General features: G+C 52.2%; 1 protein-coding gene across 2 annotated transcripts in view; it reads left to right on the top strand.

The window, feature by feature from the left end:
* The window catches only part of CPO (carboxypeptidase O), a 417,896-nt gene that overhangs the window by 174,586 nt on the left and 224,772 nt on the right, over positions 1-18,538 (top strand). The window contains exon 1 of one of the 2 annotated variants that reach the window (XM_075317718.1): positions 464-527. The exons of the other annotated variant lie outside the window; for it this stretch is intronic. The gene's annotated coding sequence lies outside the window, so the exon portion shown is untranslated. Of the gene's footprint in view, positions 1-463; positions 528-18,538 lie in introns of those variants that run through there. 2 annotated transcript variants of the gene reach the window in all.

Below are 18,538 nucleotides of genomic sequence, written 5' to 3'. Positions count from 1 at the left end.
ATCCCGTACAGTTAAGTAAAGGACGGTACTTCATTTTACTTTAGATATTAAGTAGCTCTAAAGAGTAAAGTTGTATTTTACAGCCATGCTAAATATCAATCTCCTCAGCTGAGGTAATAGTGCCCTCGGTTTTCCTGCAAGGCAGTTACAGTGTGTGTCACTGTAGTAAGTGGGACTGCAGCTTTAATAAGGGATCATCGGATTAATTAAAGCATGCCTTTCTCCATATGTGCGTTTTCTTTTGTTTGGAAAAGAACAGCTAAGGACGTAGCCATGCGCGCCATTCATTTGTTTAATTCTGTCACCATTGTTTTTAAAAACCTGTCTTTAAATCGTCACTATAATGGGCTCCGTTCAGACACGCTCCAGGGACCCTGCTGATGCGCTGACATCAGCTCCCCGAGCATCGTGGGTAACCAGTGTATTAAAATGGAGCCAAGCACACAAGATTGTGGGCAGCTGGCTCTGGCCATTTCTATCCCAGCAAAGAACAGATTGAAGAGGAATAGAGGGGGAAGCTTTAGCAGGTAAACATCTGGGATCTGTATTCCTCTTAACCCTTTTGATACTGGAATATGTTTGAAGCTCATTGTCTCTTTGTGCCTTACTTTAATTATTCTAGTGAATGACTTTCTACAGCAGATTGTTAATTCCGTCCTTGAGAATATCTATCGTAAGTGCAAATACTAATGTTTCATCCTCATGTTGCTTTGCTTAGTTTAAGAAAAACATGATGTTACTAAGTATTGGTGTAACTATAGTCAAATGGGACCTTGTGCATAATTTGGACCTGGGCACCCACTTGCATGTTGGTCAGATGTATGGGCCCTAGTAGCATTTTAGATCATATATAGAGATGAGTGAACCCCCTGCGGCTCGGCTAGCCGAGCAAAGGGTGAGCTTGCAAGCCTTTATCTAACCAAATTGAACCCGAGCCTATAGGGTGCTTTACAAGCTGCAAGATCGCTAACGATATATCGTCGGGGTCATGGTGTTTGTGACGCACATCCGGCGCCGTTAGTGACATCGCAGCGTGTGACACCTATGAGTGACCTTAAACGATCGCAAAAGAGGGAAAAATTGTTGGTCTGTGACACGTCGTTCATTACCAAAAATCGTTGTCTGGTCAGTTGCAATGTTGTTTGTCATTCCTGCGGCAGCACACATCGCTATGTGTGACACTGCAGGAACAAGGAACAACCTCGTACCTGCGGCCACTGCAATGAGGAAGGAAGGAGGTGGGCGGCATGTTCCGGCCGCTCATCTCCTCCCCTCCTCTGCTATTGGGCGGCCGCTTAGTGACGCCGCAGTGACATCGCTATGACGCCGAACGCACCTCCCCTTTGAAGGAAGGATTGTTTGGCGGTCACAGTGACGTTACTGAAAAGGTATGTGCGTGTGACACTGCCGTAGCGATAATGTTCACTACGACAGTGATCACCAAATGTCACATGAACTATGGGGGCGGGTGCTATCGCGCACGACATCGCTAGCTATCGCTAGCGATGTCGCAGTGTGTAAAGCACCCTTTAATCCAAACCTTTATACCTTTAACTCAGATCACCTCCTGACAAAAATCCCGCAACACCCGAAAGTGCTGGTGTTGCAGCGGTGTCATCAGGAGGTAATTTGAGTTCATTAGATACTCTGATGACCTCCTGTCATTTCACACACACTGCTGGGTACTTACCGATAATGCTGTCCCCGGCGATGCTGTTTCTTCCAGGTCCGCATGTCTACATCTGCTACGGGAAAGTGTAAATCCCAGTGGCTAAAAGGACCTTTGCTGACGTCATGCCCATAGGACCAGAAGGGCCGCCTCTTCTGGTCACATGGGCATGATATCATCAAAGGCCTCTGCCAACATAGGTGATACGAGGAAGCAACATTATTTTTCTAAGTCGACATGGTCATGGAGTTGTTTATAATAGAAGCGGGGGTCTGGGGGTAAGACCCCCAGATGGGGGGGGTCCACCATAATCATGCAAGGAGGGGCTTTGCCCCCCCTGCATCCCCCTTATCTGGAGGTAATACCCCCAGACCCCCGCTTCTATTATAGACAACTCCATGCCCACGTGGACTTAGAAAAATAATGTTTATTCTGGCTAAAAACTTTGGACTGCATTTTGACCATACCCCTATCATGTGATAGGGGCGTGTTGAAATTACATCATACCTGGAAGGAGCCCATAAATTCTAGCATCTATCGTCAGTATCATGGTATAAAAATAAATAAATAAAACAATTTATGTAGGGACCCTCTGTGGCGCCCTGGACTAGCCAGGTCGTCACAGGTACTACAACATACACCCCCACCCTGAGACAGGCACATCAGCCAGACACAAAATCCTTGTTGCCTCTCTCCAGGGGCTGATGTCCACACCAGGTGGGGTGGAGCCAGGCGGTTGGCCCCACCCACTGAGGAGTTCACAGTCCTGGAGGCGGGAGAAGGAAGTCAGATCAGTGAGTGAAGAGTAGAGTTCAGTTAGGGAAGTGGTAGGAGAAGAGCAAACTGACCGTGTCCGGGTGTATGGCCCGGGCACTAAGAGCAAGGATGGCAGACGGTGGTGGCCGTCTGCAGGAGAGGCAGATCAACACGGAACCGTAGGACTGGGGACGGGCGGTGACCCGCCGGTACCGAACCGGGGAGCGAAGTGAAGCCAGCACACACAGGCAGGGCCTACGGACCCCGACCAGGCTTGGAGTCGCCATTAGAGGTCAAATCCGTCAGTGACTGGAACCCCAGGGGTTTCCTAACAGCCAAGACCCGATTGAAGGCAACCGTCCGACCAGCAAAAGGAAATAAAGCTGCCGCCGCAGCTAGAGTTCCAAAGGCCAGAGCCTGCGGGCAAAAGGGCTCCTCTGGCACATACACACGCTGGGGAGTGGGTTACCGGTGGGAATCCATCGGGACCGAACATACACAAAGGTGCAGGGAAAGGCAGCCACCACCAACCGTCCGGGAGAAACCACAGCAGCCGGCTGCGGGACCCGTCCATCCAGCCGTTTGGTTTACCAGAGACTTTGCGTATATTTGTGGCTGAGTGAGTACAACCGTGCCATCCGGCACCGCGCTGCGCAGTCCAGGCGACCCTGCACCCATCCAACCCTGCACCCATCCAACCCTGCCTCCCCGTCACCTCACCGGTGCCCGGGACCACCAACCCCTACCCACGGAGGGGGAAAACAACATCCCAGCTGCTCCCTGCCATCGCTCCCGGGATCCCCATCACCAGCAGCGGTGGTGCCCAACCTCACCACAACCCGTGGGTGGCATCACGGACCAAATCCCCAAACCAAAATACCCCCTTTCACTCATGGGGGAGGAGTGTCGCGGGCGGAGGAGGGGACGCTGCGTTCTCCTACTGCTCGGGTCCGGCTGCCGCTGCTGCTGCGGCCGCTGCTGCTCGGTGGCTCGAGCGATGGGCCGGATCCCGGGGACTCGAGCGGCGCTCCTCTCCCGTGAGTGAAAAGGGGTGGTTTGGGTTTTGGGGATATTGTCCGTGACGCCACCCACGGTTGTGGTGATTGTGTGGACACCACCGCTGCTCTGGACGGGGATCCCGGGAGCGGTGACAGGGAGCAGCTTTGTTGTTATTCCTCCCCTCCGTGGGTAGGGGGTTGGTTGTCCCGGGGCCCAGTGAAGGGGTAGGGGATGAGGGATGGCAGGCCAGGTGCGGGGCCTGGTGAGGTGCAGGGTTGCGGGGGCAGCGCTGTGCCGTACGGCACGGTGGTACTCACTCAGCCTGAGACGTTGACACAGTTCTCGGTAAAACACACGGCTGGAAAGACGGTTCCCACGGACGGCTGCTGTTGCTTATTCCCGGTAGTTAACGGTGACTGTCTCTTTCCCTGCACCTTGTGTAATGTTGGTAGCGATGGGTTCCCACCGGTAACCCGCTCCCCGATTTGGATATGGGCCGTAGGAGCCCCTCTTTGCCCGCAGGCGCTGGCCCGGAGAAACTGGTGCCTTGGCGGTGGCGGTGTCTCTCTCATACGGTTGGACGGTTGCCTTCAATCGGGACTTAGTTGTTTGGAGACCCGGAGGTCCCCTTCACTGACGGATTTGGCAAATTCATGGTGACTCCTAGCCTTGCTGGGATCCGAAAGGCCCCTGCCTATGGTGCTGGCTTCTCCTTGTGTACCGGTCCGGTACCGCCGGGCCACCACCCGTCCACGGTCCTTACGCCACCTCCGATAGGCCATTCCTGCAGACGGTCACCGCCGTCTGTTAACCTTGCTGTCTCGGTCCGGGGCACACACCCGGACCAACTTCAGGCTTTCAAACTGTCACTTTTTCTCTTTCCACTTCAACTCCTCTCTACTCCTTTCCTCCTTCCACTTCCTCCTCCAAACTCTATCTGCCTGTGTTTTCCTTCCTCCAGGACTGTGAACTCCTTGGTGGGTGGAGACCAACCGCCTGGCTCCACCCCCTGGTGTGGACATCAGCCCCTGGAGGAAGGCAACAAGGATTTCTGGTCTAGCTTAGGTGTACCTAACCAGGGTGTAGGGTGTGGTGATGTCATTACCTGTGACCCCTGGCTTGCCCAGGGCGTCACATTCCCCCTTAGCAAAATGCAGACCGTCCGAGGGCTGCCCGTCCAACACCGGTTTTATTTTTCTGAAAAAGATAAAAGAAACACATACAAGTATAGTAACATCATCCCACAACGGGAGGCACTTTTCTTAAATGTTGCAAAACGGTTTTAACGGTTACGGCTTCCGCTCTCACCCACCCAAGTAACCTGGCCCTGATGCTGCCCCTAAGAAACAGGCAGCACCCCTTGACCCCAGTCCAGCACCAAGTTACCCAAGCGGGATCTGTCCTTCCCCTCCAGAGGGTAGCCACCGGTTCTGGTGGGGGCTGGGCCCCAGCCTGTTCCACTGCGGGCCCTCCCTCCAATCTGCCTCTCCGGAGGCGGTAACGGTAAGCTGCAACAAAACAATATTTACAAGCCTCTAACGTTTGTGGTTGCCCTGCAAGTTCACGGGCTTGTCCGTAAGGAGTACCTTACGCAACTTTTCAAGCGGTTCCCACGGGGACAACGGTGCCGGCAACGGCCGGTTCAATCACGGTTCAATCAGATGAGGCTTCGGTAATCATTTTCATTTTCAAAAACTTTCAACACTTTAAAACACACATACTCTTTCCCCCCTTTTAAAGAACGGTTTCCCTGTACCTAAGTGGGGGTCTACCTAGGTTTGGGCGGGTGGACCTCCGGGGTCCGGTATCAGTGGTGACAGGCAGCGGGGGAGAGGGAACAATCAGTCTCTCTTCCCTGTGATCGTGTGGGGCAGGCGAAGGCATAGGGGAGCTGGGCACAGGTTCATCCCTGGGCACTGGCACTGGTTCTGGCTCACGGTTGACCACCTCCATCATTTCTTCATCCACGGGTTGTGGGAATAGTATCACTGGAAGAATCACCGCGCCGTTCTGTGTAGGCCAATCCTCCGGGAAGTCACCCATCACGGTGTGGATTACCTCTTTTGCCTTCTCTGCTGGTGGAGGAACCGGTACTTCAGCCGTTGTCCTCAATGCTGGTGGGCACCTTTTCAGATGGTCCCGGGAAACCGTGGCCAAAGTGCCCCCTTGGTCACGACTGCTCTGGTAGGCCTTCCCATCTTCCCATCCTGTGGGCTGTATGACATATGGGGTTTGTTCCCATTGATCATCCAGCTTGTGGGTTCTCCTCTTCCGCTTCAGCACCACATCTCCAGGCTGGAAAGGGCCAGCGGACGCCTTCTGGTTAAAGCGCCGCTCCTGTTGTTCCCGACTCCGACTTAAGTTCTTCTCCACATATTCCTGAATCTGTCGGTACTGAACCCTCCACCGGGTGTCCCATTCAGCCGTCGAGTGGAGTGTTTCTGGGGCTTCCAGTCCCATTTCCAGGTCCACCGGCAGTCGGCCGGGGCGAGCCCTCATCAGATATGCTGGGGTGCACTTCGTTGAGCTGGACGGGATATTGTTGTACATATCGACCAAGTCAGGCAGCTTCTCCGGCCACAGGTTCCGCTCTTCTAGCGGTAACGTCTTGAGGAGGCCAAGGACCAAATGGTTCATCTTCTCACACATACCATTGGTTTGGGCATGGTAAGGCATGGTCCGGATCTTCTTGCAGCCGTACAGCTGACAGAACTCATGGAACACCTCCGCTTCAAAGGCTGGGCCTTGGTCAGTAAGCACCTTCTCAGGGTATCCATGTGGTCGACAGAAGTAAGCTTGGAACGCTCTAGCGGCGGTACGGCCGGTTAGGTCTTTGACCGGGACAACCACCATGAACCTTGAATAATGATCTACTATGGTCAGAGCGTAGGTGTACCCACTTCGGCTGGGGGTGAGCTTTACATGGTCCAAGGCGACCAGCTCCAGCGGCTGATGTGTAATGATCGGGTGTAGGGGCGCCTTCTGGCTAGCTTCGTCCTTCCTCCTCAGCGTGCAAGGACCGCACTTTCGACACCAGGCCTCCACAGACTCCCGCATCCCACTCCAATAGAACCGCTCTCTCAACAGCATCTCCAGCTTCTTCCATCCGAAGTGTCCGGCACCATCATGGTATGCTTGCAGAACGGTGGGTACATTAGCTTGGGGAATCACCAACTGGTGGATTTTCTCATGAGTCTTCGGGTTTATCAGCTCACGGTACAACTTCCCTTGGTGTAAATACAGCCGGGTCCGTTCCTTCCACAAGCATTGGGCTTCAGCTGGGGCGGCAGGGTCTATTCCAGCAGCGCCTCGCTCCACCAGGGTCTTGACTAGGCGGACAGCGGGCGCCTGGTTTTGAGCTTCCTGCCACTCCTGACTTGGCAGCGGGTCCAGGTTCACCCGTTGTTGGTGGACATGTACCTTCTCAGTTGGCGGCTCGTGAAATGCAGGCAACTCGATCTCTTCAAGGTCGTCATCTTCGCACCCTTCTTCTGACAAATGGGGCATCCGAGAGAGTGCATCAGCATTAATGTTGACACGACCGGCCCTGTATTTGATTGTGAAGTCATAGTTGGCTAGCCTAGCCACCCACCGCTGCTCCAACGCGCCCAACTTGGCCGTGTCCCGGTGAGTCAGCGGATTGTTATCTGTGAAAGCGGTGAATTTTGCTGCGGCCAAGTAGTGGCGGAACCGCTCGGTGATAGCCCATACCAGTGCCAGGAGCTCGAGCTTGAAGGAGCTGTAGTTCTCAGGGTTCCTTTCAGTCGGCCGGAGCTTTCGACTAGCATAAGCAATCACTTTTTCCTTCCCGTCCTGAACCTGGGATAGGACTGCCCCTAAACCCACATTGCTGGCATCAGTGTAGAGGATGAATGGGCAGCTGTAATCAGGGTACGCTAGGACCTCCTCTCTGATCAAGGCCGCTTTCAGCTGGCAGAAGGATTCCTCATGCCTTTCTTCCCACACCAGTGGGGCTCCGATGGGTCTACCACCTTTGGTCTGTCCCACGAGGAGGTCTTGCATCGGAGCAGCCATCGTCGTGTACCCCTTGATGAAACGTCGGTAGTACCCCACCAGACACAGAAACTGCCTTACTTCTCTCACTGTGGTTGGTCTCGGCCAGTCTTGGATGGCAGTAATCTTCTCGGGGTCGGGGGCGACACCTTCTGGACCCACTACATGCCCCAGGTACTGCACTCTGGGTTTCAGCAAGTGACACTTAGAGGGCTTCAACTTCATCCCGTATTTGGCAAGGGACGCGAACACCTCTGCCAGGTGCTCCAGATGGGCTTCATACGTCTGAGAGTGCACAATCACATCATCCAGGTATAACAGGACGGTCTCGAAGTTAAGATGCCCCAGACAGCACTCCATCAGCCGTTGGAAGGTTCCAGGGGCGTTGCACAGCCCGAACGGCATACTATTGAATTCACAGTGCCCCATTGGGGTGGTGAAGACAGTTTTCTCCCGGTCCTCCGGTGCCACCGCCACTTGCCAGTACCCGCTGGTGAGGTCAAGGGTAGAAAAGTAATTCGCAGTTCTCAGTGCAGCCAAAGACTCTTCAATACGGGGCAGTGGGTAAGCATCTTTATGCGTTATCTGGTTAATCTTCCGGTAATCCACACACATCCACATGGTGCCATCCTTCTTCTTGACCAGTACCAACGGGGCGGCCCAGGGACTACAGCTGTCCCTAATAACCCCTGCCTCTTTCATGTTCCTCAACATGTCTTTGGCACATTGGTAATGCGCAGGGGGAATAGGCCTGTACCTCTCTTTGATAGGGGGGTGCTCACCGGTGGGGATGTGGTGTTGGACCCCTTTGATCTGCCCAAAGTCTAGTGGATGTTTGCTAAAAACTTGCTCATACTCCCGTACCACCCTGTATACCCCTTCTTTGTGATGTGTAGGGGTATCGTTAGTGCCCACGTGTAGCTGTTGGTGCCACTCGTCTAACTCCCCTTGGGGCGGATGAGTGCTGGTAGCAGGTGGGGAAACTGGAGGAGCTGCCCCGTGGATGGTGTGGGGATCCAGGGTGAGCAACTTGGCAAGGGTAGCATACCGGGGAAGCCTGACTTCTTCCCACAGTTCAGCACCCTCACGGGCACTCTCCCCTTCTTTACATCTACCACCCCTCGGGCGCCCATTACTGTGGGCCAGTGCTCGGAGGGCATGGGCTCTATCATGGCAGGGTAGTCACGCCCCCGAGGCCCTACTGCTGCCCTACACCAAATCATCATCTCACTCCTAGGGGGCACAATCAACGGAGCAGCATCCATCACTCTCACCCCACCAATCTCTCCTCCTGTTGAGTTTACATGCTGGCGGTACATCAAGGCTCGGATCTCACGCTGCACAGCTCTCTGTTGGCTCCCCGCCGCCGTGGCGGCCAGCTGCTGCAGTAGGGCCAACACATCACTCATACAGTGCTCCATCACATTCGTTCCCAGCACTATCTTCGGGTTATGATCACTGGGTTCATTCATGATCACAATCATACCCTGGTGTTGCAGTTCAGCTCGCCCCACCATCATGGCCACTTGTTTATACCCCACTTGGGTCAGTGGGAGTCCATCAGCAGCAATCAGTGTTATACTAGTATCTGGGGGAGCCAGCTCGTCTGTCCCCCAATACTGTTGGTACAATGTGTATTGTATGGTGGTTACCTGTGATCCAGTGTCCAAGAGAGCCATCACCGGTATGCCGTCCACAGCCACGGGGATGATGGGCCGGGCCCCGATATACCGGTCCCGCCAGTCTGGGGGGCCACGGGGTTCTACTCCTGAGGATTGGCCCGTGGCCCCAGGGGTTGCTCGTTTAACGGGCACTGTCGGAAGTAATGGCCAGGCTTGCTGCACCTGTAGCAGGTTGGAGGTCTGTTCCGCGAGTTGTTAGCACTTCTCCGCTGCATCCAGGGAACATCCTCAGGGCTGTCGGCGAGCTGTATCTTGGTTGGAGGCTGAGATCTGGTCAGAGGTTGGAGTGCAGCGAGAATCTTGGCGAGGTCTCCGTCCATGCGGCGGACTTGGGCAGCCAGTTCTTCCATCGTGCTGCTTAGAGCTGTAGGTACTGGAGAGGCTGGTAGGGCAGGGGCCACCACGACGGGGGCCGTCTCAACTGGCCACGGGGCTGGCTCCAAGCCTTCCGAAGCTGGGGGTTGCAGAGCTTTAATGGCCTGTTCCTTTAACACAGCAAAGTCCACATCAGGGTGTTCCAGGGCGCACAGCCGGAGTTGTTTGCGATCCTCAGAGGACCTCATCCCCTGCACAAATTGCTCTACTAACATTTTGATGCTGTCCGCCTCATTGATGGTGCCCACCCGCTTTAGTGTGCGGAGGGCGGTTTGCAGACGTAAAGCGTAGTCCCGAATGCTATCCACAGACCGTTGCCGGCATTGGTAAAACTGCATCCTCAGCTCAGCTTCGGTACGGGTCTCAAAGGCAGTCTGTAGTTTCTCAAAGATGGTGGCTACAGAGAACCGGTCCCCCTCGGCCCAGGTGTCCGCCTCCTGCTCAGCCACGCCGGTTAGCTGGCCCAGCACTACCGCTGCACGTTGCTTATCAGTCAGGGGGTACAATTCCAGGAGCGGGTTAAGCTTTTTACGGAAGACCTGTAACGCATCAGGTTTCCCGTCGTACTGCGGTAGCCAGGTAGCTCCGGGCACATAGGGCAAGGAGAACGGCATCACCTGAGCGAGAGCTGGGACCGCGGCAGGCCCATTCCCATCCACGGGTGCCACTGCGGCTGCGACCACCGCTCCTCCAGCGGCTCCGTCGGGCGCAGACATCTTGTTTCCGTCCCCCTTAGCCTCTTTCCGGCCCCTCCTCTATCAGGGCGGGGTTTTGGCCTTCGCGCCTCCTCTACTCGAGAAGACGCTCGAGCGGGAACGTTTCGCGCCAAAGATGGCGGCTTCTGAAATTTTTCGGCCGGACACCTCCGGCGGTAACAAGGCGCACCTCTACCCAACGGCAGAGCGGTAAGATCCTGTTCGTGATGCCAAGTTGTCGCGGGCGAAGGAGGGGACGCTGCGTTCTCCCACTGCTCAGGTCCGGCTTCCGCTGCTGCTGCGGTCGCTGCTGCTCGGTGGCTCGAGCGATGGGCCGGATCCCGGGGACTCGAGCGGCGCTCCTCGCCCGTGAGTGAAAAGGGGTGGTTTGGGTTTTGGGGATATTGTCCGTGACGCCACCCACGGTTGTGGTGATTGTGTGGACACCACCGCTGCTCTGGACGGGGATCCCGGGAGCGGTGACAGGGAGCAGCTTTGTTGTTATTCCTCCCCTCCGTGGGTAGGGGGTTGGTTGTCCCGGGGCCCGGTGATGGGGTAGGGGATGAGGGATGGCAGGCCAGGTGCGGGGCCTGGTGAGGTGCAGGGTCGCGGGGGCAGCGCTGTGCCGTACGGCACGGTGGTACTCACTCAGCCTGAGACGTTGACACAGTTCTCGGTAAAACACACGGCTGGAAAGACGGTTCCCACGGACGGCTGCTGTTTCTTTTCCCCGGTAGTTAACAGTGACCGTCTCTTTCCCTGCACCTTGTGTAATGTTGGTAGCGATGGGTTCCCACCGGTAACCCGCTCCCCGATTTGGATATGGGCCGGAGGAGCCCCTTTGCCCGCAGGCGCTGGCCCAGAGAAACTGGTGCCTTGGCGGTGGCGGTGTCTCTCTCATACGGTTGGACGGTTGCCTTCAATCGGGACTTAGTTGTTTGGAGACCCGGAGGTCCCCTTCACTGACGGATTTGGGAAATTCACGGCGACTCCTAGCCTTGCCGGGATCCGAAAGGCCCCTGCCTATGGTGCTGGCTTCTCCTTGTGTACCGGTCCGGTACCGCCGGGCCACCACCCGTCCATGGTCCTTACGGCACCTCCGATAGGCCACTCCTGCAGACGGTCACCGCCGTCTGCTAACCTTGCTGTCTCGGTCCGGGGAACACACTCGGACCAACTTCAGGCTTTCAAACTGTCACTTTTTCTCTTTCCACTTCAACTCCTCTCTACTCCTTTCCTCCTTCCACTTCCTCCTCCAAACTCTATCTGCCTGTGTTTTCCTTCCTCCAGGACTGTGATCTCCTTGGTGGGTGGAGACCAACCACCTGGCTCCACCCCCTGGTGTGGACATCAGCCCCTGGAGGAAGGCAACAAGGATTTCTGGTCTAGCTTAGGTGTACCTAACCAGGGTGTAGGGTGTGGTGATGTCATTACCTGTGACCCCTGGCTTGCCCAGGGCGTCACAGGAGCGCCGCTCGAGTCCCTGGATCCGGCCCACTGCTCAAGCCACCGAGCAGCCATCGCATCAGCGCCGGACCCGAGCGTTAGCCAGCGCAGCGCAGTGGCGTCTTTTCCCGCCCGCAACACCCCCATATTCTGATACCCAGCACAGATAAAGCCCACGGCTACAAGCTGCAGCCTCAGTCCTGCACTTATCTTCGCTGTGTATCAAAATAAAAGGAACCTCATGCGGCTTTTTTTTTTTCTTTAATTAAATAAATAATTGAAAAAAAAACAATTTGTAGTCCCCCCCCCCCAATTTTGATGCCCAACCAAGATAAAGCCCAACAGCTAAGGCTGGTATTCTCAGACTGGGGAGACCTATGGTTATTAGGCCCCCCAGTGTAAAAATAGCAACCTGTAGCTGCCCGAGCATCCGTTAGATGTGACAAGCCTGGCGCCTTATCTGGCTCATCCTGATTACCCTGGTGCGGTGGCAATTGGGGTAATGAAAGGTTAATAACAGCCCACAGCTGTCATTAACCCAAAATCAGTGATGGGAAGAGGTCTATGAGATTCCCCATCACTAATCCTGTAAGTAAAAAGAAATACACAAACACCAAGAAAAATCCTTTATTTAGAATAATATGGATATATTATTACAGAAAGGGGCACATAATGGGGGACATTATTACAGGAATGGCCTAAGATCGGGACATTATTACAAGAAGGGGCCAGGATTGGGGACTTTACTCAAGGATGGGGTGCAATATTAAAATAGGGTGGGCAAACAGGCAGGTCTTTATATGATTAGAGATGAGTGAACCTTGTTTGATAAAGGCTTGCCAAACTCAGGTTCGGTATGAGCCTGAGCTTGTTTGCTCGGGCTCGGCAAACACGAGTGTTACATTTAAAACTCGGCATTCGGTTTTCCTATGAAGACCACATTTTCAAAAATACATTTGGAATCCGGTGCAAAGGGATAGGAGCAAGCGCTTCATACTCACCAATCATTGGGATGGCTGTCACACTGCTGCCTTGGGGCTGTAAGCTGCTCTTGCAGCCTGTCCTTAACTTCCTGTATTGCACATCACATATGCACTGCTTTCCCGCCCACTGGCCTGATGTCTGTAATTGGTTGCAGTCAGACGCGCTTCCAGCCTATGCGACAGCGTCCGCCTGCAACTATTCACAGACCCGGTGTGCGAGTCAGTATCATGGTATAAAAATAAATAAATAAATCAAACAAACCTTTCAACACTGACAATGCCGTCTGGGGAGTGCGGAGAGAGCGGTGATCACAGCCTGCCATCTCTGGTGAGCCTGGTGTCTCTTGGCAGCCCCTACTGGCAGAGCACACAGCGTTGACAGAAGATATGCCAGAAGTTGAGATCAGTACATGCTGCGGCCAGTGGTGATCACAGACTGCCATCTACTGGCAGCCTTGTGTCTCTCGGCAGCTCCTCCTGGCAGAGCACACCGCGCTGACAGGAGGAGCTGCAGGGGGCCAAGGTCAGTACAGCGGTGTTGGCGCCAGCGGTGTTCACAGTCTGCCATCTCCTGTCAGCCTCGCGTCTCTTGGCAGCGCCTCCTGGCAGAGCACACAGCGCTGACATGTGGAGCTGCTGGGGGCCGAGGTCATTATATGCACTGTCACTGTTAAAGTGCTCCCTGCCAGCCCTTCATCACTGACAATGCCGTCCGGGGAGTGTGGGTGTGGGGCAGCCTACACCTCCATGCCGACACTTTCCCTGTTAAAGTGTGGGCGGACAGCGGGACACGTCCCCTCACTTAAGCCAGATTGCCTCATGTCACCAGAGGTAATACCCTCGGAACCCGGGTATGACCTCCAATGAACTGAGTAACGTCACTACTGTTAGCCAGGTCCTTCTTGTCAGTGTTTCCCGGAGCCTGGAGAGATTGGACATGTTTTCGTTCTCTCCAGGCTTGGATGTAGCAGAGCCAGGACCGTCATGGAAACTCGTGTGGATTACATCAGACCTCAGTGTTATGGGGTTAATAAAGTGGCAAAAGAGGGTGGTTTTGTATATTTGTTTTCAAATAAATGATTTTTTTGGTGTTTGTATTTATTTACTTTCACTTACAGATTAGTGATAGGGGGTGTCATAGATGGCTGCCATCACTAATCTAGGGCTTAGTAGCAGCTGTGGCCTGTATTAACCCCTTATTACCCCAATTGCCACCGCACCAGAGTAATCAGGAAAAGCTGGGTAAAGCCCCGAAATTGTCAAATCTAATGGATGCAACACTCTCGGGCAGCTACAGGTTGCTATTTTTAGGCTGGGGGTCTAATAACCATAGGCCTCCCCTTTCTGAGAATACTAGCCCCAGCTGTCAGCTTTACCATAGCTGGTCATCGAAATTAGGGGGGACTGCACATCGTTTTTGTTAATTATTTATTTAAGTAGTTTAAAAAAAAAAGCCGCATACGGTTCCTCTTATTTGGATACACAGTCAAGATAAGCTCTAAGGCTGGGGCTGCACCCCGTATCCGTATGCTTTATCTGTGCTGGGTATCAGAACATGGGGGACCCTATGCCAGTTATTTTATTTATTTATTTATTTTCACACCATGATACTGGCTCGCAGACTGGGTCTGTGAATAGTTGCAGGCAGATGCTGTCGCACAGGCTGGGGGCGCGTCTGACTGAAACCAATCACAGACACCAGGCGGTGGGTGGGGAAAGCAGTGCATATACAGTGAGCGGCACAGGAAGTAGGAGATGCTGTGAAAGCAGCATACAGCCGCACAGGAGCAGTTTGACAGCCGCCCCGGTGATCAGTTAGTATGAAGCGCTTGCTCCTACCCCTTTGCACCGGATTGCAAATGTATTTTTGTAAATGTGGTGTTCGTGGGAAAATGGAACCAAACGCTGAGTTTTAAGTGTAATCTCATGTTTGCTGAGCCTGAACAAACAAGCTCAGACAAATACCGAACCTGAGTTTGGTGAGCCTTTATCGAACAGGTTTGTTCACCTCTAATGATAAAAAGACATGCATGTTTGCCCCCAATTGTAATAGTGTTCCACATCCTTGAGTAATGTCCTTAATCCTGTCCCCTTCCTGTAATAATGTCCCGATCTTAGGTCATTCCTGTAATAATGTCCCCCATCATATGCCCCTTTCTGTAATAATATACCCATCTTGGCCCCTTCCTGTATTAATGTCCTCCATTCTGTGCTCTTCCTGTATTAAATTCTTATATCCTGGGTTCCTTCCAGTAATAATGTACTTCTTCCTGGCCCCTTACAGTAATAATGTGCCCCATTATGGGGCCCTTCCTGGTATAATGTCTGCCCACCTGAGCCCCTTCCAATAACAATGTCCCTACAACCCGGGACCCTTGCTGATATAATATACCTTGACCACAAGTCACTGGTCAAGGTAAATTGTTCACCTGTTCATCATATAAGGATTGGGAGAAGCCTGGAATATGAGGTCCATCATCAGGACAGGTGACCTAATCAGAAAACTACTCTGGTCATTTCCTTAAAAGCCTGGTTTTAAGGGTTTGGAGCCTCCTCTTGAAAGAGGTTTTACTGTACCACCCATGTCAGAACTCCCTCGAGCTACTCCTGCTTCTGCACTAGGGACATGGCCAGGGCCAGATTAAGGTTGGTGGGGGCCCTTGAGCAGAAAATCTGGTGGGGGCCCCATAACGTTAACATTTTTAGCCATAACAGTAGAGCGCGAACTGTGGCATTTAGATATAAATCCAATGAACATTTATCTTATCCTGTTCTGCCACATTCAGATTTACAGTACTACAATACAGATACAGTCCAGGATAACTCACATCCGTCACATATACACAGAAAGTAGAGTTAAGGGGGCTTTACACGCTTTGATATTGTTAATGTTTTATCGTCGGAGTCACGTTGTTAGTGACGCACATCCGGCGTCATTAACGATATCGCAGCGTGTGACACTTACCAGCGACCTTAAGCGACCTCGAAAATAGTGAAAATCGTTCACCATGGAGAGGTCGTCCCAAAACCAAAAATCGGTAATGGTTGATTATCGATGTGGTTCGATGCTCCTGCGGCAGCACACATCACTGTGTGTGACACCGCAGGAGCGAGGAACCTCCCCTTACCTGCCGCCGGCCGCAATGCGGAAGGAAGGAGGTGGGCGGGATGTTACGTCCCGCTCATCTCCGCCCCTCCGCTTTGATTGTCTGGCCGCTTAGTGACATCGCGGTGACGTCGCTGTGATGCCGAACGTCCCTCCCCCTTGAGGGAGGGATTGTTCGGCAGTCACAGCGACGCCGCCGACCAGGTAAGTGCGTGTGACGCTGCTGTAGCGATAATGTTCGCTGCGGCAGCGATCACACGAAATCGCATGCACGACGGGGGCGGGTGCTTTTGCGTACGATATCGCTAGCAATTGCTAGCAATATCATAGCGTGTAAAGCCCGCTTTACTCACATATTTTTTATTGATCCCAATGTTAAGGCAGCCAGGGTGGGCTCCAGGTTTTTGTGGCCTTCGGGTGAAAGAGTCTCAGTGGACCCCATCCACACACAGACACGCACATACACATACAGGCATACGTACATATACATATTTGAAGACAAATTCAGAAAAATACATATAAACAGACAAATATATGCAAGGTCATATACACTGACATACATGCAGACACAGACGCATTAGGGCTCATGCGCACATTGCGTAATTCCATGCATTTACGCTGCGTATAGCACTGCAGTGTAAATGCATGCGTCTTGCGTCCCCTGCACAGTCTATGTAGATTGTGCATGATACGTGCGCACGTTGTTTTTATGAATGCAGCGATTTGGGTGCTAAAATGTTGAACCAAATCTGTGCGTTCATAAAATGAGCATGTCAATTATTCCGTGCGCTATGGATGCAGCTCCCACTCTGTCTATGGTGGGGGAGCAGCCATAGCGCATGAAATCGGCTTTTTTTGTACAGAAAAACTGCATCCATTATGCAGTGTTTCCGCAGCGATTTGACGCACACATGTGCTGTCAAATCGCTGCAGAATATTCAGCAGTTACGTGCGCATGAGCCCTTACAGGTATTAATATGGGGAAGTCGCCAGCAGCCTCACTCACCTCTCCCGCTTGTTTCCGTCCAGCTCCTTCAGGACATGTGGATGTGTTTCACGATGGCTGTCACTAACAGACATGACTGCACACTGACAGCACTGCTGTATATACAGTCAGGGCCAGAAATATTTGGACAGTGACACAAGTTTTGTTATTTTAGCTGTTTACAAAAACATGTTCAGAAATACAATTATATATATAATATGGGCTGAAAGTGCACACTCCCAGCTGCAATATGAGAGTTTTCACATCCAAATCGGAGAAAGGGTTTAGGAATCATAGCTCTGTAATGCATAGCCTCCTCTTTTTCAAGGGACCAAAAGTAATTGGACAAGGGACTCTAAGGGCTGCAATTAACTCTGAAGGCGTCTCCCTCGTTAACCTGTAATCAATGAAGTAGTTAAAAGGTCTGGGGTTGATTACAGGTGTGTGGTTTTGCATTTGGAAGCTGTTGCTGTGACCAGACAACATGCGGTCTAAGGAACTCTCAATTGAGGTGAAGCAGAACATCCTGAGGCTGAAAAAAAAGAAAAAATCCATCAGAGAGATAGCAGACATGCTTGGAGTAGCAAAATCAACAGTCGGGTATATTCTGAGAAAAAAGGAATTGACTGGTGAGCTTGGGAACTCAAAAAGGCCTGGGTGTCCACGGATGACAACAGTGGTGGATGATCGCCGCATACTTTCTTTGGTGAAGAAGAACCCGTTCACAACATCAACTGAAGTCCAGAACACTCTCAGTGAAGTAGGTGTATCTGTCTCTAAGTCAACAGTAAAGAGAAGACTCCATGAAAGTAAATACAAAGGGTTCACATCTAGATGCAAACCATTCATCAATTCCAAAAATAGACAGGCCAGAGTTAAATTTGCTGAAAAACAGCCTCATGAACCCCAGCTCAGTTCTGGAAAATTATTCTATGGACAGATGAGACAAAGATCAACCTGTACCAGAATGATGGGAAGAAAAAAGTTTGGAGAAGAAAGGGAACGGCACATGATCCAAGGCACACCACATCCTCTGTAAAACATGGTGGAGGCAATGTGATGGCATGGGCATGCATGGCTTTCAATGGCACTGGGTCACTTGTGTTTATTGATGACATAACAGCAGACAAGAGTAGCCGGATGAATTCTGAAGTGTACAGGGATATACTTTCAGCCCAGATTCAGCCAAATGCCGCAAAGTTGATCGGACGGCGCTTCATAGTACAGATGGACAATGACCGCAAGCATACAGCCAAAGCTACCCAGGAGTTCATGAGTGCAAAAAAGTGGAACATTCTGCAATGGTCAAGTCAATCACCAGATCTTAACCCAATTGAGCATGCATTTCACTTGCTCAAATCCAGACTTAAGACGGAAATACCCACAAACAAGCAAGACCTGAAGACTGCGGCTGTAAAGGCCTGGCAAAGCATTAAGAAGGAGGAAACCCAGCGTTTGGTGATGTCCATGGGTTCCAGACTTAAGGCAGTGATTGCCTCCAAAGGATTCGCAACAAAATATTGAAAATAAAAATATTTTGTTTGGGTTTGGTTTATTTGTCCAATTACTTTTGACCTCCTAAAATGTGGAGTGTTTGTAAAGAAATGTGTACAATTCTTACAATTTCTATCAGGTATTTTTGTTCAAACCTTCAAATTAAACGTTACAATCTGCACTTGAATTCTGTTGTAGAGGTTTCATTTCAAATCCAATGTGGTGGCATGCAGAGCCCAACTCGCGAAAATTGTGTCACTGTCCAAATATTTCTGGACCTAACTGTACATCACAGGAGGGGCTAGGGGCTACAATATATACATTACAGGAGCGG

Source organism: Anomaloglossus baeobatrachus, chromosome 7 (genome assembly GCF_048569485.1).
Source record: "Anomaloglossus baeobatrachus isolate aAnoBae1 chromosome 7, aAnoBae1.hap1, whole genome shotgun sequence".
In the NCBI taxonomy this organism is placed as follows: Eukaryota; Metazoa; Chordata; class Amphibia; order Anura; family Aromobatidae; genus Anomaloglossus; species Anomaloglossus baeobatrachus.
Note: the sequence above shows the minus strand (reverse complement) of the source record. Positions and strands in the feature narration are given on the sequence as shown.